A 16,469-nucleotide genomic window follows, 5' to 3' on the forward strand; every position below is an offset into this window, starting at 1 on the left:
GGAGCCTTGCGGTCCTGCAGCCCCAGGAGGGCTTTGGGGGCTCAGAGTCCAGCTCATCAGAAGCTCCTCTTGGCTCCACCTTTGAGCACAGCCAGAATCCGACCTCCTCTCTCCCGCTGCTGCCTCCACCCTGCTGAGCCACGGTCACCTCTGCAACGGCCCCCTGGCCATCTCCCTGGCTCTGCCTTGCCGTGCTCCAGTCTCTGCTCCCAGGCAGCCACAGCCAAGCCCACTGCTCCTCTGAGAAGCTCTCCCAGGGCTCCCCGCTCCCTGGGGTGACGCAGGAGTCCTGCCAGGCTCATTACAGCCACACAATACCCTCCGACCTCACTGCCTCCCTGGAATCCCTTGATGTTGCACACTCTGCCTCCCAGCACCCCTGCACTAGGTATTCCCCCTGCCTGGAACGTCCTTCCCGAGATCCGGTATCTGCAAAGTCTGCACCCTCGTTTCCTACAGGTCTCACTCAAAAGTTTGCCCTTCACAGCTTCCCTGATTGTACTCATGCCCCGTTCATTCTCTATTCTCCTCACTCTGCTGTATTTACCCTCTTACCACTCATCACCTGAAATATCCTTATTTTCTGACTTATTGTCTTGTTTCCCTCTATTCTCCACCAGAATGTCAGCTCTGAGAGCAAGGGATTTGTTTTTGTTTCAACGGTGAAAAATTTTATGTTTAGAATTAGCCAGCTGGACTCAGTTTTGACGATCTCAATTTTGTTGGCAACATCCAAAGCATCACAGTCAGGAACCAGTCGAACATATGCCTTCTTCTCTCCACCGGGCCTGGTCAGGGTGTTGACCTTAGTTACGTCAGTGTCATAGGGCTTCTTCACAGCCTGTTTAATCTGGTGCTTGTTGGCCTTGACGTCCACAATGAACACCAGTGTGCTGTTGTCTTCTATGTTCTTCATGGCTGACTCGGTGGTGAGGGGGAATGTGCTCTGATGGCATAGTGGTCAAGCTCTTTTCTCCCAGGGGACGCCCTTCCGAGGCTATCTGGGCTGTCTCCTGAGCCGCAGTGTTTTGGGCCGTTGGAAGGTGGGTGACGTCCGGATCTTTTTTGTGTGTGGCTGTGGACAGACGCCTTTCAACGCTGCTTTGTTGGCCTTCAAAGCCTTGGCTTTGGCTTCCACTTTGGGAGGGGCAGGGGCTTCCTTCTTCGCCTTCGGCACCATCTTCATGATTTGTTTTGTTCGCTGACGCATCTCCAGTACTGAGACAAGTGCCTGGCACATAGCCGATGCTCAATAAACATTAATCAAATGAATGAATGAAATGCATCTGTCATGTGACAGAGCGGGTGGGCAGAGATTCCTGAGATGTTCTGGGGGCATCCTCTCTGGGTGCGTGGAGTCAGCCTGACCTTACCTCTTGCAGGAAGTCTTCTGTCCTGGTTCTAAATGGAAGTTCTGGCTGCAGGTGGCAGCTCTGATCACTCAATAGGACTGATTTTCCTTTGGTGCACACATCACCTCTTCCAGGGATCCCTCCCAGAACCCTTTCCAACCCTCAGGGAAAGTTTGTCCTGCCCACCCCTGGTCTGACACTTTCTCCCTTGTGGTCTGTTTTGGGTGTTGGTGTCAGGCTGAGGTCCCTGGCAGGCACCTGACTCATATCCAGAGAACACCTGGAGGGCCACTTCAGATCACGCTTTACAGGGCCTCTCGTGGGGCCTAAGTCACACCTTCTCCTCACTTAAGCCTCAGAATAACCCTCTGAGGTAGTTATTATTATCCCCATTTTATAGATGAGGAAACTGCGGTCAGAGGCCACAGAAGTGACTTACCCAAGTCCCACAGCTGTGTCACAAGGTGGAGTGCAGCCGTGCTCCGTGGCCTCAAGGCCAGCCCCACTGCCTTCAGCATGGTGCTCAAAAAGGGTCTGGGGAAAGAAGGGAAGGACAGACCTGAGTTCTGGGTCTCCTGAGTGAGCGAAGAAGATGCTGTAAACACAGCATGTGTCAACCCACTGCTGGGCTGGTCCGTGTGGCCCATCCTTGCTCAGCCAAGCCCTCCTGGTGTTCTGTGCAGGGAAAGAAAAGGTAGTAACTCTCTCTTCCAGAGGGCCCCACGGTGGGTGTGGGGATGTAAAGAAGTTGCATAGCCCTACCCAGTGCCCATCCCTCATCCTCAGCCTCTCCCTGGGGCGAAGACAAGGCCCAGAAGAGTTGACTGATGAGCCAAAAATTAGGGACAGAGCCGGGACCAGTGACTCTTGACATCAGTCCTGTCTTTTTCTCTGATTCTACCTGCTGTGTCTGCAATGCCTATATCCCTAGGACCCAGACCTCAGTTTCCTCATTTGTAAAGTGGGAAAATTGTACCTATCTAATAGGATCAAAGATTAAATGAGGTAACACAGGAAAGTGCCCGGCACAGTGCCCAGCAGAAAGTAAATTCTTAACAATCAGTGCATATAGTTATTAGCTGGTTCCAAGAGAAGCGCCTATGTTGCATTATCTCCTCCTTCCCTGCCTTACAAATGGTCCTCACAGGCCTACAGCTGCAAACTTGGTTGTTAGAAGAAGACCTATTTCTTTAGGAAAAATAAAATAAAATAAAATAGTAGTGCCCCATTGTGGAGATGGCATGACAAAACTAGCACAGCGTGGCAGCATTTTGTGAACATTTTAAATATGCAAGGTAAATATTTTATGAATGTTAAATATTAATAAAGTCTCATTTTGTCTGAATTCTCCCACCTTTTAAAATGTATGTCAAGAAACAAATAACTTCAAAGCTGTCCGGTTAAGCGAGCTGTAACTGGATTTACAATATTGCCACGTAGGGCATTTTTTAAACTGGTAAACAAATGTAAGTGTCTCCTCTCGTCTTTTGTCAAGATTAGTCTCAAATTCGGTGAATTTTGAATTATGCCCCGGCAGGACTAGACCCTTCCTGGAATAAGGTTCAGTGGTCCTACACACACCTGTATGTCACCGGGGCCAACCATTTGGAAATGGCACTTTGACAAAACCCATCAAGAACCATAAGAACCATTTATATACTTTGACCAGTTATTTACTGAGGAATTTATCCTAGTGAAATAATTTCAAAAAAGCAAAGCAAAATGTAAGCACATGAAGATGTTAACTGCAGTGTTGTTTACAGTTGAGGAAGATGGTAAACACACTCAATCTACAACAAGAGTGGAATGATTTAGTAAATTATGCTCGAGCCCCTGATGGTTCTTCAGCCAATAAAAATGATCATTTTGAAGACTATGTAACAACATAGATAATGTTTATGTTCAAAGGTTTCATATCAAAGGAGAAAATGCAAAACTGCATTGAGACTCTGGTCCCTACTGTCAGGGCAACTTTCTTTCCTTGTTGTCTGGTCCTCACAACAGCCCTCTCAGGTAGACAAAACAGGGTCATTATTTATACTCCTATTATCCAGGGGAGGAGAGACCACAGGGACTCAGATTCTGAACCGGGACAGCTCCTAACACAGAACCTAGTGCTGCCTCAGAGGAGCGTGTCCCTGACTGCAGGCCCAGCAGCAAGCCCCCAGCTCCTGAGTGAGGACAGTGTAAGACAAAGCCCAATTCTCACATACCCTCCCATCTCATCCAGGAGGGGTGTCCCCTGGGGCTGCCTCTTCTTCCTTCTCAGGCTGGGATTTCCCCTCTTGGGCAATTTGGAAGAACCCCAGGCCCGGGTCCCACCTTGCTCTGAGCTGGGCTTATAGGAAGCCCCTTGTGCACAGCTGACCCATGAGGTCATGTGGGAAAACCCTTAGAAACTCTAGTACGTGCTGCAGGTGCTGCTGTTCCGATTATCAAAAACAAGTGTTAATGTGAAATTTTTCCATCATGCAGACACTGTTGGTAATAATATAATCAGCGCTCCCCTCTCCATTGCCACCTTAGGAAATAAAACCTTACGGGGACACTTGAAGCTTCCTGGGTGCGCCTTCCTGATCCCACCCTCCACCTCTGTCACAAAGGTAACCCAAAACATAAAGGGATGTTTATCTATAAATATTAAGTAGTATTGTTTTGCATGCTTTTAAACTTTCAATATGTGGCTTCATATTGTCTTCTATTCATTCAACAAATTCACTTGCAAATATTTATTGAGCGCCTACTGTATATGAGGCACCCTGGGAATATCAGTGAACAAAACAGACAAGATCACTACTCTTGTGGTGTGTACATTCCCATGGGGTGAGCCAAATGATATGCAAAATTTATGAATTAGAGATAAACTGTATGTTAGAATGTGAGAGGTGCAAAGGGGGAAAACAAGCCAGAGAGGCAGGGGTGGAATGTTGCAATTTTAAGTAGGATCATATCCTTCTATATCTTGCTTATTTACTCCATATTATCTTTTTCTTTTTTATGAATGTACCATCTTTATTTGTTGTCTTGTCAATGAACATTTAAGATTTCTTTTTTTTTTTTGGTCATTATAAACAATATTACCATAAGCATTCTTGTAAAAGTCTCTTTGAGTACACTCAGAAGAGGTTTTGGGGGTACAGATTTGCTGGGTCTAGGGCATCTTCGACTTAACTGAGATAGATGGTACAAATGGCTCTAACTAAGGTGGTTGTACCAATGATTCCCACAAGCAGCGTATGAAGGGTCTAGTAGAGGAACTAGTTCCTCTACTTCTTCTCTAACACTTGGTGGTGTCAGATTTTTTAAAATACCTGCTAATCTGACAAGTATAAAATACTATATCTTTGTTTAAAACTGAATTTCTCAGATAACTACAAAGGTTGAGCATATTTTCATAAGTTTATTCATCACCTGTGTTTTTTCTTTAATGACTAGGAATTTCATTGACTTTTGCCTATTGGTTTTACACCCAGTAATCTTGCTAACTAATAACTGGTCTGTAGATTCCTTTGGGTTTTCTAAATAGACAATCGTATCATCTGTAAACAATGACAGTTTATCTCTTTCTTTTCAAATGTATGCCATTGATTTATTTTCTTTATTAATTTATTTAAAAACTTCTACCACTAAATGTATTAATTTATTTAAGAAAAATAAGTTCGGGCTTCCCTGGTGGCGCAGTGGTTGAGAGTCCGCCTGCCGATGCAGGGGACACGGGTTCGTGCCCCGGTCCGGGAAGATCCCACATGCCGCGGAGCGGCTGGGCCCGTGAGCCATGGCCGCTGAGCCTGCGCGTCCAGAGCTTGTGCTCCGCAACGGGAGAGGCCACAACAGTGAGAGGCCCGCGTACCGCAAAAAAAAAAAAAAAGAAAAAGAAAAATAAGTTCAAAAGTACAATGCTGAACAAAAGATGTTATAGTGGGCATCCTTATCTTTTCCTGATTTTAAAGGAAATGTTACTATTGTTCGCACAAGTAATATTTCCTTTAGAAGTTTTTATAGATAGCCTTTATCAGTTTAAGGAAATTCCCCTTTATTTCCAATCTGCTTAGAAGGTTATCATCAATCATTATATACTTTTATCAAATACCTTTTCTGTGTCTGCTTAGATGAGCATACGTTTTTCTTTTTTAATCTATTAATGTGATAAATTAGCTCTATAGATTTTCTAATATTAAGCCATCTTTGTATTCTTGGAATAAACTCAACTTGGTTATGGTACATTATCTTTTTTTTTTTTAAAGAAGATGTTGGGGGTAGGAGTTTATTAATTAATTAATTAATTTTTGCTGTGTTGGGTCTTCGTTTCTGTGCGAGGGCTTTCTCTAGTTGTGGCAAGTGGGGGCCACTCTTCATGGCGGTGCGCGGGCCTCTCACTATTGCAGCCTCGCTTGTTGCGGAGCACGGGCTCCAGACGCGCAGGCTCAGTAGTTGTGGCTCACGGGCCTAGTTGCTCCACGGCATGTGGGACCTTCCCGGATCAGGGCTCGAACCCGTGTCCCCTGCATCGGCAGGCAGATTCTCAACCACTGCGCCACCAGGGAAGCCAGGTACATTATCTTTTTTATATACAGTTGAATTATTTTAATAATATGTTACTTAGGATTATTACATCTAAATGTATGAGTGAAATGGGCCTGCAATTTTCCTTTCCTATGCTATACTTGTTTACATTTTTAATTTAGTTAATTAATTTATTTATTTTTGGCTGCCTTGGGGTCTCCGTTGCTGCACACGGGCTTTCTCTAGCTGCGGCGAGCAGGAGCTACTCTTCGTTGTGGTGTGCGGGCTTCTCATTGCAGTAGCTTCTCTTGTTGCGGAGCACAACCTCTAGGCACGCAGGTGGGCTCAGTAGTTGTGGCTCGAGGGCTCTAGAGCGCAGGCTCAGTAGTTGTGGCGCATGGGCTTAGTTGCTCCATGGCATGTGTGATCCTCGCGGACCAGGGCTTGAACCCGTGTCCCCTGCACTGGCAGGCGGATTCTTAACCACTGTGCCACCAGGGAAGCCCTGTTTAATTTTTACATTAAGATTATACTGTCCTCGGGCTTCCCTGGTGACGCAGTGGTTAAGTGTCCGCTTGCCAATGCAGGGGACACTGGTTCGTGACCCGGTCCGGGAGGATCCCGCATGCCGCGGAGCGGCTGGGCCCATGAGCCATGGCCGCTGAGCCTGCGCGTCCGGAGCCTATGCTCCGCAACGGGAGAGGCCACAGCAGTGAGAGGCCCGCGTACCGCAAAAAAAAAAAAAAAAAAAAAAAAAAAAAAAAAATTATACTGTCCTCAAAGAATGAATTTGGGAATATTCCTTATTTTTCTATTCCCTGGAAGAATTCATATAAGATTGGCTTATCTATTCTTGAAATGTTGGTATAATTCACCTAAAGCCATCTGGGCCTTGAATTTTCTTTGTGGGAATGTTTTCAATTATTGCTTCAGATTCTTTAACTGTTTTAGGACTATTCAGAATATCTTTTTTTTTTCAGTTTTGATAGGAATTTATGTATTTCTATAATAGAAATATATATAAAAATATATAAAAGACTTCAAATTTGTTGGCATAATGTTGTCAACAGCATTCCCTTATTATGTTTTTTCTCAGTAATCTTTTATTTGCAAATACAGCCACATGAAGATAAAACCTCCAGATGGTTGTGTTTTTATCATATTATCTTTTAAACCTGTTTTAACTATAGTTATGTTACTCTTTTCATGTATAATGTCATTTATTTGTATATTTTCTTTTTTTTCCCCCTGATCCATCTTCCCAGAGATTTTTCTATTCTGTCTTTTCAAAGAATCAACTCTTAGTTTTATTGGTCTTCATTGCGTTTTTATTTTCTATTTTGTTGGTTTCCATTTTGTTTTTTGTCTCTTTACTTACATTGTTTTGGGGTTTATTGTGTTTTTTTAAACTTCTTAGATTTGACACTAAGGTCATTAATTTGCCCTGAGGGCATTTGTCTGCCAGCTGAACTGAGCTGAGCAACAGCTGTTTTGAGAGGACTCTGGGACGAGGGGGACAGATGTGGAGGCCCAGGACCCAGTGGGGAGAGGAAGAGTCTATCAAGACCCTCCACAGGGAAGCAGGACTCTACACCTAACTTTGGTGCAATGCTGCTTTCTCTCCAAACTATAGCAAACTGTTTAAAAAAGAAAAAACCCACAAGGAGGAGGATAATAGAGGAGTCATCAGCAACAGCATTTTGGCAGTTGGAAAGTAGATGGACTTAACAGGCCCAAGAAAGCCATATCCCAAAGATGAAAAAGAAGCCTGATTTATACTGCAGAACTATAAAGAGGTCTCAAACCAGGCTCACCAAGAATCTCAGGACTGGGGTTAGTATGGGGTGCATGGACAGAGAAAAGATCCTACATGTTTGCAGAGAAAAAGTAGGTATATAGAGAGAATTATGGCTGAGAATGGTGTTGGATTTTAAAAACAGCATCAGTGGAAGCTAGAACACAGTGGAGTAACAAGTTCAAAATTCTGAAAGAGAGTTTGTGGTTCAATTGATGATAAAAATGAGCAAATTAAGCCGATAATTAAAACAAGTCAGTTATTTACTCCAGGGAAAACAACATGTTGTGCAGGAAAAGAAAATGATAGTGTTCTGCACAGCTCATTTGACAATAGATTTACAGCCAGAATAAGGCAAATAATGAATATTGATCCAATCAGAATGACAAATAACAATATTGGGAGGCTGATGACCAGGGGATAAATGTGGGGGTGTGTGGGTGGAGTATGTGCATGTGTTTTATAGGGGTTGTGTTTGGGGGAGAGGGTTGGTAAGAGAGCTAAATCCTCTCTTCATGATGAGAAATTATTAGATGATGCCCAAACCTGAAAATTCAAGAAGTAGCAATATAAGCATGTTATTTAAAGAAAATATGGTAAATATCAGAAAGATTGAAACCTGTATCTCTGGGACTGAGAAAGAGGGGTAGGGTGGTGATAGGGTTGGGGGTTGAGGGGAAGGGGCTTCAGGGAATTGCTGATTTTCATAAGAAACCATGTAAATTTTTCAACTTTTAAAATTATGTGCATGCTTAACTTTGATAAAAATAAAACTGAAATTTAAAAAATTCCAGAAGTGGGATGGCTGGGTCAACAGGCATGCATATTTTTAAGATCTTACCCACAGCGCTGAACAGTGAGCCCATTTCACCCTCTTCCAGAAGTGAAAGAGTCTCTAATTCCCAGTCCTTGTCAGCACCATTGTCAATTTTCAGACCTCTGTCAGTTTTATGATTAAAAAATATATATCCTATTGTGGTTTTAATCTGCATTTCTTTGACTACCAAAGAGTTTTACATAGTTAACATATTTAACCATTTTTAGTTCTTTTTTGATTCATTTCCTGTTATAGTTCTTTGTCCATTTTTATCTTGGAATCTTCACCTTTTTCACCGTTGGTGTATAAAGACTTTTAAAAATAGTAAGCCTACTAATTCTTGATCTATCACACGTTACAAATATTTCCACATCCCCCTCCCATGGGTCCTTCTGCTTTTAATTTTTTTTTTCTTTTTTTGCCACACAGCATGTGGGATCTTAGTGCCCCGACCAGGGATATCGAACCCTTGCCCCCTGCTGTGGAAGCGTGGAGTCTTAACCACTGGACTGCCAGGGAAGTCCCTAATTTCCTTTTTTTGATGTGAGGGATTTTTTATTTTTATGTGGTTCGGTCTATCTTTTATGCTTTTTGCCTTGGGATCATGCCTGGAAAAGCCTTGCTCGTTCGTCCATGGGCTTTTACAAATACAGCATTTCTTATTTCGTCTGGTATTCATAAGCAGTATTTCATGGAGTCTAAGTTTTCACATTTTAAATCTCTGAAACTGGGATGTGTTTATAATCACTGGTGCTCAGGTGGCCGTCACTGCCTGCATGCCCCACATCAAAGTGTGCAGAAAGTAAGATAGTAGTGAAGCACTCTTTAAGGAATGCTGCATGATCACCTGTCTCCTTTTCCTCCGGGCACAAAGCTAGAACGCTCTTCCCAGCCCCCCTGCAGTCCTGTGTGGCCCTGTGACTGGGTTCTAGCCTTTGGATGGTGGGTGGAAATGACATAAGTGGCTTTCCTGCTTGGCCTGTGAAACTCCCATACCACCCTCTCCTCTCTCTGTCTGCTGTCTGAGGATCTAGCAGCAGTTCTAGGTGATGGCAGGACCAGAGGCAGAGGAGTTTAGGTCCATGAAAAGCCTAATGAGAGGTGCTTGTTGACGAGGGATCCTCATTGTTATTTGGGTGAATAAGGAATAAACTGTTACTGTGTTAAGCTATTGAGATTTGGGGTTTTGTTTGTTAGAGCCGCTAGCATTGCTGATACCTAACTGACATCCTTGTCTTAATTCTGACTCAAATGTGAATCCCTCTAGACTAGAGTTGAGTGTTTTATCATTGAGTATGATGTTGGCTTCTGATTTTAGGTAAACGTACTTTATCTGATGCTTTTTAAAAAAAAGAAAATTAAGTCTTGGTATTGGAGTTATTCTAAGTGTATAAAATTAATTGGAAAATTTTAAACTTTTTTAAGCTCTGGAAAAGGTTAAATAGCATAGGAATTAATTGTTATGTGAAACCTTGACAAGATTCATCCTGAGAACGGCCTGTATCCTTTTGCAAGAGTAGTGCTTGAACAAGCTTTACTTTCTTTTTCTTTTTCAAATTAACTTTTTAAAGTTATTTTTTTTAGAGCAGTTTTAGATTTACAACAAAATTGAGAGGAAGGTACAGGGATTTCTCACATATCCCCTGCCATCACACATGCATAGCCTCCCCCATTATCAACATCCCCACTAGTATGGTACATTTTTAACCAAGGATGAACCTACATTAACATATTGTTATCACCCAAAGTACATAGTTAACCTTAGGGTTCATCTTGGTGTTATACATTGTATGGGTTTGGACAAATGTATGATGACATTTATCCATCATTATAATAACATACATCTTAAAAATCCTAAGTGCCCCACCTATTTATCTTTCTATCACTCCCACCAACCCTTGTCAACCACTGATCTTTTTACTGTCTCCATAGTTTTTCCTTTTCTAGAATGTCTTATAGTTGGAATCATACAGTATATAGCCTTTTCAGATTGGCTTCTTTCCCCTACTAATATGTATTTAAGATTCTTTCAGGTCCTTGACACCACAAAACTCTTAGTAGAGGACACAGGCAAAACATCTTCTGACACAAATTGTACCAATGTTTTCTTAGGTCAGCCTCTCCAGGCAATAGAAATAAAAGCAAAAATAAACAAATGGGACCTAATCAAACTTACAAGCTTTTGACCAGCAAAGGAAACCATAAAGAAAATGAAAAGACAACCTACAAACTGGGAGAAAATATTTGCAAATGATGCAACTGACAAGTTTTCAAAATATACAAACAGCTCATACAACTGATTAACAAAAAAATAAACAACCCAATCGAAAAATGGGCAGAAGACCTAAATAGGCATTTCTCTAAAGAAGACATACAGATGATCAACAGGCACATGAAAGATGCTCAGCATCGCTAATTATCAGAGAAATGCAAATCAAAACTACAGTGAAGTACCACCTCACACTGGTCAGCATGGCCATCATTAAAAAGTCTACAAATAACAAATGCTGGAGAGGGTGTGGAGAAAAAGGAACCCTTCTACACTGTTGGTGGGAATGTAAATTGATACAGCCACTATGAAGAACAGTAAGGAGGTTCCTTAAAAAACTAAAAATAGAGTTGCCATATGATCCTGCAATCCCACTCCTGGGCATACATCTGGAGAAAACTATAATTTGAAAAGATACAGGTACCCCAGTGTCCACTGCAGAACTATTTACAATAGCCAAGACATGGAAACAATCTAAATGTCCACTGACAGATGAATGGATAAAGATGTGGTGTATATATATGTGTGTGTATGTATATATACATATATATATATATATATATATACATACACACACAATGGAATACTACTCAGCATAAAAAAGAATGAAATAATGCCATCTGCAACACTATGGATGGACCTAGAGATTATCATACTAAGTACATCAGTCAGAAAGAGAAAGACAAATACCATGTGATATCATTTATGTATGGAATCTAAAATATGACACAAATGAACTTATCTACAAAACAGACTCACAGACATAGAGAACAAATTTGTGGTTGCCAGTGGGGAGGCGGGTGGGGGAGGGATGGAGTGGGAGTCTGGGATTAGTAGATGCAAACTATTATATATAGAATGGATAAACAACAAGGTCCTACTATATATCACGGGGAACTATATTCAATATCCTATGATAAACCATAGTGGAAAAGAATATGAAAAAGAATGTATATATGTATAACTGAGTCATTTTGCTGTACAGCAGAAATTAAACACAACATTGTAAATCAACTATACTTCAATAAAGTAAATTTTAAAAAAGATTCCTTCATGTCTTTTCATGGCTTGACAGCTCTGTTTCTGTTTGTTTGGTTTTGTTTATTCATTCATTCATTTATTTATTTATAGTGCTGAATGAATGATATTCCATTGTGTTGGATGTACCACAGTTCAGACATTCGCCTACTGAAGGACATCTTGGTTGCTTTCAAGTTTTGGCAATTATGAATAAAGCTGCTATACATTATCTGTGTGCAGGTTTTTGTGTGGACTAAGTTTTCAACTCCTTTGGGTAAATACCAAGGCATACGACTGCTAGATCCTATTGTAAGAGTATGTTTACTTTTCTAAGAAACTGCCAAACTGATGAAACTTCCAAAGTATCTGTACCATTTGCATTCCCACCAGAAACGTATGAGAGTCCTGTTACTCCACGTCACCAGCAGCATTTGACGTTGTCAGTGTTCCAAATTTTGGCCATTCTAATATGTGTGTAGTGGTATCTCATTGTTTCTTTAATCCGCATTTTTCCCGATGACATATGATGTGGAGCATCTTTTCATATGCTTATTTGCCAACTGTTTATCACCTTTGGTGAGGTGTCTGTTAAGATCTTTGGCCCATTTTTTAACCAGGTAGTTTTTTTATCATTGAATTTCAAGAGTTCTTTGTATATTTTGGATACAAGTCCTTCATCAGGTGTGTCTTTTGCACATATTCTTTTTCAGTCTATGGCTTGTTTTCTGACTCTTTTGATATTGTGTTTTGCAGAGCAGAAGTCTTTAATTTTAATGAAGTCCAGCTTATCGATTACTTCTTTCCTGGATTGTGTCTTTGGTGTTGTATCTGAAAAGGCATCACATCACCATACCCAAGCTCATCTAGGTTTCTCTTCAAATTAATTTTTTTCTTAGTGTAAAATACAAATAATAGAAAAGAGAAAGTCACCCATAGTTCTACTTCCCAGGGATAAACATCGAGAGAATTTTGGTGTATATCCTTTCAAATACACACTCACATTCGCACATTTACTTACATAAATGGGGTCATTCTCTACATATACTGATTTGCAATCTGTTTTTTTACACCTAACAATATATTGTACATATTTTCCACAATAATATATCTATTTAATTTTTATATATTTATTTTTCAGATTCCAAAAGTAACATATGTTCATTTATAGTTCAAGTATTACAGAAATATACAATGTAGAAAGTGAAAGTTTTCCAATTTCTTATATGGCCTCTTTTTGAGTTGACCTTGTAAATGTTTATTTTCATATAAAATTATTCATTTCGTAAACCTTTCAAACTTAATAGTTTAGAGCTACAGTCTTAAAAGAAAATCTCTACCGCATTTAAGATCTATCACCTCTCACCAGACAGAACCATTCAAGGAGCTTTTCACCCAGTTCCCCCCATCTCCTCCAACTTCCAACATCTACCTGTTTTTCAAAGTTCTGCTATAATGTGGCTCCTCCAAGGAAACTTCCAGCTTCCTAAGTCAGAATCAGTCTCCCCCATCCCTGCCCCTAGACACTTCTTCCTGCAGCACGAGGTTTTTACATCTCCACACGCATTTAAATGCCAGTAGAGGCAGCATGAGGTAGTGGAAGCAACGTGGACAGAGCTGGGCTTTAGTCTGAGCCTCACCACTTTCTAGCTGGGACCTTGGGCCCCTCATTTAACCTCTCTGAGCATCAAGACTCTCATCTGTAAAATGGGATAATGATCATACCTACCTCCCAGGTCCCAGGTGCTTATTATCCTATTTGATATGTGAATGCTTCCCCTGCTGGCTCCCAAGGGCAGGGTCCAGAGCAAGGGTCTTGGAAATCCCAGGAAACATTGACTTGAAATCCCCAGAGGAAGCCCTGAGAGGCCGTGTACAGAACCTGGCGGGTGGGTGCAAATCACCCCACAGTCAGTTTTCCCTTTCTCTGGAGAAGCCCTAAACTGCTTTCTCATGCTCTCATTTGCTGCCTGGCTTGGCCTCCAGCCTGAGGAGTGGAAGAAGGCCAGAGGAGTAATAAGTAAAAGCTGCTTCTGCTCAAAAAATTAAAAATAGAATTACCATCTGATCCAGCAATCCCACTTCTTGAGTATATATCCAAAAGAGTTGAAAGCAGGGACTTGAAGAGGCACTTCTGTTCACAGCAGCAGTATTCACAATAGCCAAAATATGGAAGCAACCCAAGTATCCCTCAGTGGATGAATGGATAAACAACATGTGGTGTATACATACAATAGAATATTATTCAACCTTAAAAAGGAAGGAAATTCTGGGGGAATTCCCTGGTGGCCTAGTGGTTAGGATTCCGGGCTTTCACTGCCATGGCCAGGGTTCAATCCCTGGTCAAGGAACCGAGATTCTCGCCCCCCCTGCCCCCCCAAAAGGAAGGAAATTCTGACATATGCTAACATACTATAACATGGATGAACCTTGAGGACATTACACTAAGTGAAATAAGCCAGGCACAATAAGCCAGGGATTTCCAAGCCCCCATCTAGAGAACAGTGTCCCGTGGGTGGCACAGAGCCCTCACCTCTGAATCCCCAGCAGACTTTGCCCACTGTCTTCTCCACACAGCAGATGCCAAGCAGGAGGTGGGAGTGCATAATGTCCCAGCTCTCTCCCAGCTCTGATGAGCTGAGAATTAGAGAGGATGGAAACGTGGAATTTTAAAAAGTAGATAGAGAATTAAAAATACAATTGAAAATAATGCTCACTATTCCAAGATTAAAAGCATTCTTTAGAAACTGGGCTTTATTAGAGGACATGCTTCCTGCCTTGTGCAGGAGGGAGGGAACTGGGTCACCCGTGCTCTCCGTAGGGGGCAATCAGGTGAAATGATTATGAAGTATGTCAAATAAATGGTCCTTTTTTCTCCCAAGGAGATAAGGAAAGGTAATTTGGTCTGTCAGTCGCGCACACAGAAGACGTCATGGTCAACTGCATTAATACTGAATACTTTGTCCAGAGTCACAGAGCTAAAAGAAATTACAGAATCTTTCTCCTGTGAATTCTGGCATGACTCTCAGCAGACCCTTCCCCACCTGAATTCACAAGAGAGAGGAATAATAAAAGGCAGGGTCTACAGTGGGACCCAGAGCTTGCCGGGCTGCTCCAGGCGTGGTGGCCAGAGCCGGTGCTTTCCTCACACACCTGTGACCCATTGTCCCAGCCCTTCCTGGGTCCTGTTTCAGCCAGATAAAATTCTAGCTGTTTCCTGTGGATCCCTGTGCCTCCCTGCCTGGGGCCACTGTTCCTGTTCCTCCCTTATCTGCACTGTCAAAGCCCACCCACCCATCCTCGCTGGATCCCGGTTGCCTTCCCCTCCTCTGACTGCACTCCGGGCACCCTCGCCTTTTTCTCCAGTTGTTATGGGGATTTTGTGTCTGTATCTTCCTTCCCTAACCTCCCAGACCTCCCAGAGGAGAGACTCAGTCAGGCAGAATAGTGGATTTTTTTCTTTTCTTTCTTTCCTTTTTGGAATTGGTGGTGGTGAAGGGGTGCTGTCAAGGCTGGGGTGGGCATTGGGATGCTCTCTAAATTCATCGTCAAGTTGTTGCGTTGCAAAAGGCAGTCTTTACCTCCACCCCCTCTAGCAGGGGGGTCAGGGAGCCCCGTACCCAGAGCCCTTACCCAGTGGCTGGACAAAGCCTCTTCCCTTCTCTGTTTTTGGGGACTTTTTCGGTCTCTGGAACAATTAAACCTCTTTTCAATGCAGTTATATTCATTATTTTTAGGCTGTTTTACCCAATTAATTTTTATTTTCAGTTAATTATGTATTAACAGTTTAAGAAAATGAATATTTTCTCAGTTCCTTAAACTAAGCCATTAAATATGTATTTATTCCTTTTTTAAAATGCACGTCCGTTATCTCCTGCAGATGGAGAAGACCGGTTTGGAGCCATCTGGGCCTCTGAAACAGACCCTTATACAAAGGTGCCTTCTTGGCTGTATGGGCTGGGCTCACGGGGGCTGGGAAGGACCTGGCACGTGAGGGCCAAGGCATGTGGTGGAGATCTGGGCCTCATAGGTGAGAGGGGAAGGTCATTGTCAGACTGTCACAGCTTGGCGGCATTTGGGGTTAGGGGAGGTGGGTGCAACTGAGAGTCAAGTGTGTGAGGATGTGTGAAGGTGAAACCAGCACCTGGAGGATTGTGGCTAAAGGAATAAACCTCCTCTGGGTGGTTTGGTGAAAGCCTCCCGGATGACAGCACAGCGGGTCCCATGGGACCCAGACTCGCCAAGGTGTGTGACCTTGGGCCAGTCAGCAAGCTTAAGCGGCCTCAGCTCCCTGGGTCTGTGGTAAGTACAGCTGTGCTGTGTCCTTCTTGCTCTGACATGCTGCGAGCCTGTGGATCACCGGAGGTTGCCCCAAATCTCCTATTCACATAGTGAGGGCAGGTGAAGGCCAAGGCTGCTCTACCAGGTGACAGCCCTTCCAGCTCCGAGACCCAAAGTCAGGGGAGAGATGCAACTTTGTCCCACTGCTCCCTGTGGATGGAGGCGCCCAGTGACCGTCTATACCAGGAATCAGCAAACTGAGGCCTGTTGGCCAGATCCTGCCAGGTGTATATTTCTGCATGACTTGAGAGCTAAGAATGATTTTTCCACTGTGAAATAGTTGGAAAAAAATCAAAAGGAGAATACTATTGTGTGACACATGGAAATTATATGAAATTACAGTGTTTGTAAATAAAGTTTTATAGGAATGCAGCC

General features: G+C 42.6%; 1 long non-coding RNA gene and 1 pseudogene across 1 annotated transcript in view; both read right to left on the minus strand.

The window, feature by feature from the left end:
• Window positions 1-684: 684 nt before the first annotated feature.
• Window positions 685-1,180, minus strand: LOC132426590 (large ribosomal subunit protein uL23-like; annotated as a pseudogene).
• Window positions 1,181-1,796: 616 nt separating this feature from the next.
• Window positions 1,797-16,469, minus strand: part of LOC132426591 (uncharacterized) — a 42,221-nt gene continuing 27,548 nt past the window's right edge. The window contains exon 3 of the long non-coding RNA XR_009519732.1: window positions 1,797-1,886. This is a non-coding gene — a long non-coding RNA (uncharacterized lncRNA). The remainder of the gene's footprint in view (window positions 1,887-16,469) is intronic.

The sequence above is a fragment of the Delphinus delphis genome, chromosome 6 (genome assembly GCF_949987515.2).
Source record: "Delphinus delphis chromosome 6, mDelDel1.2, whole genome shotgun sequence".
Taxonomy (NCBI): Eukaryota; Metazoa; Chordata; class Mammalia; order Artiodactyla; family Delphinidae; genus Delphinus; species Delphinus delphis.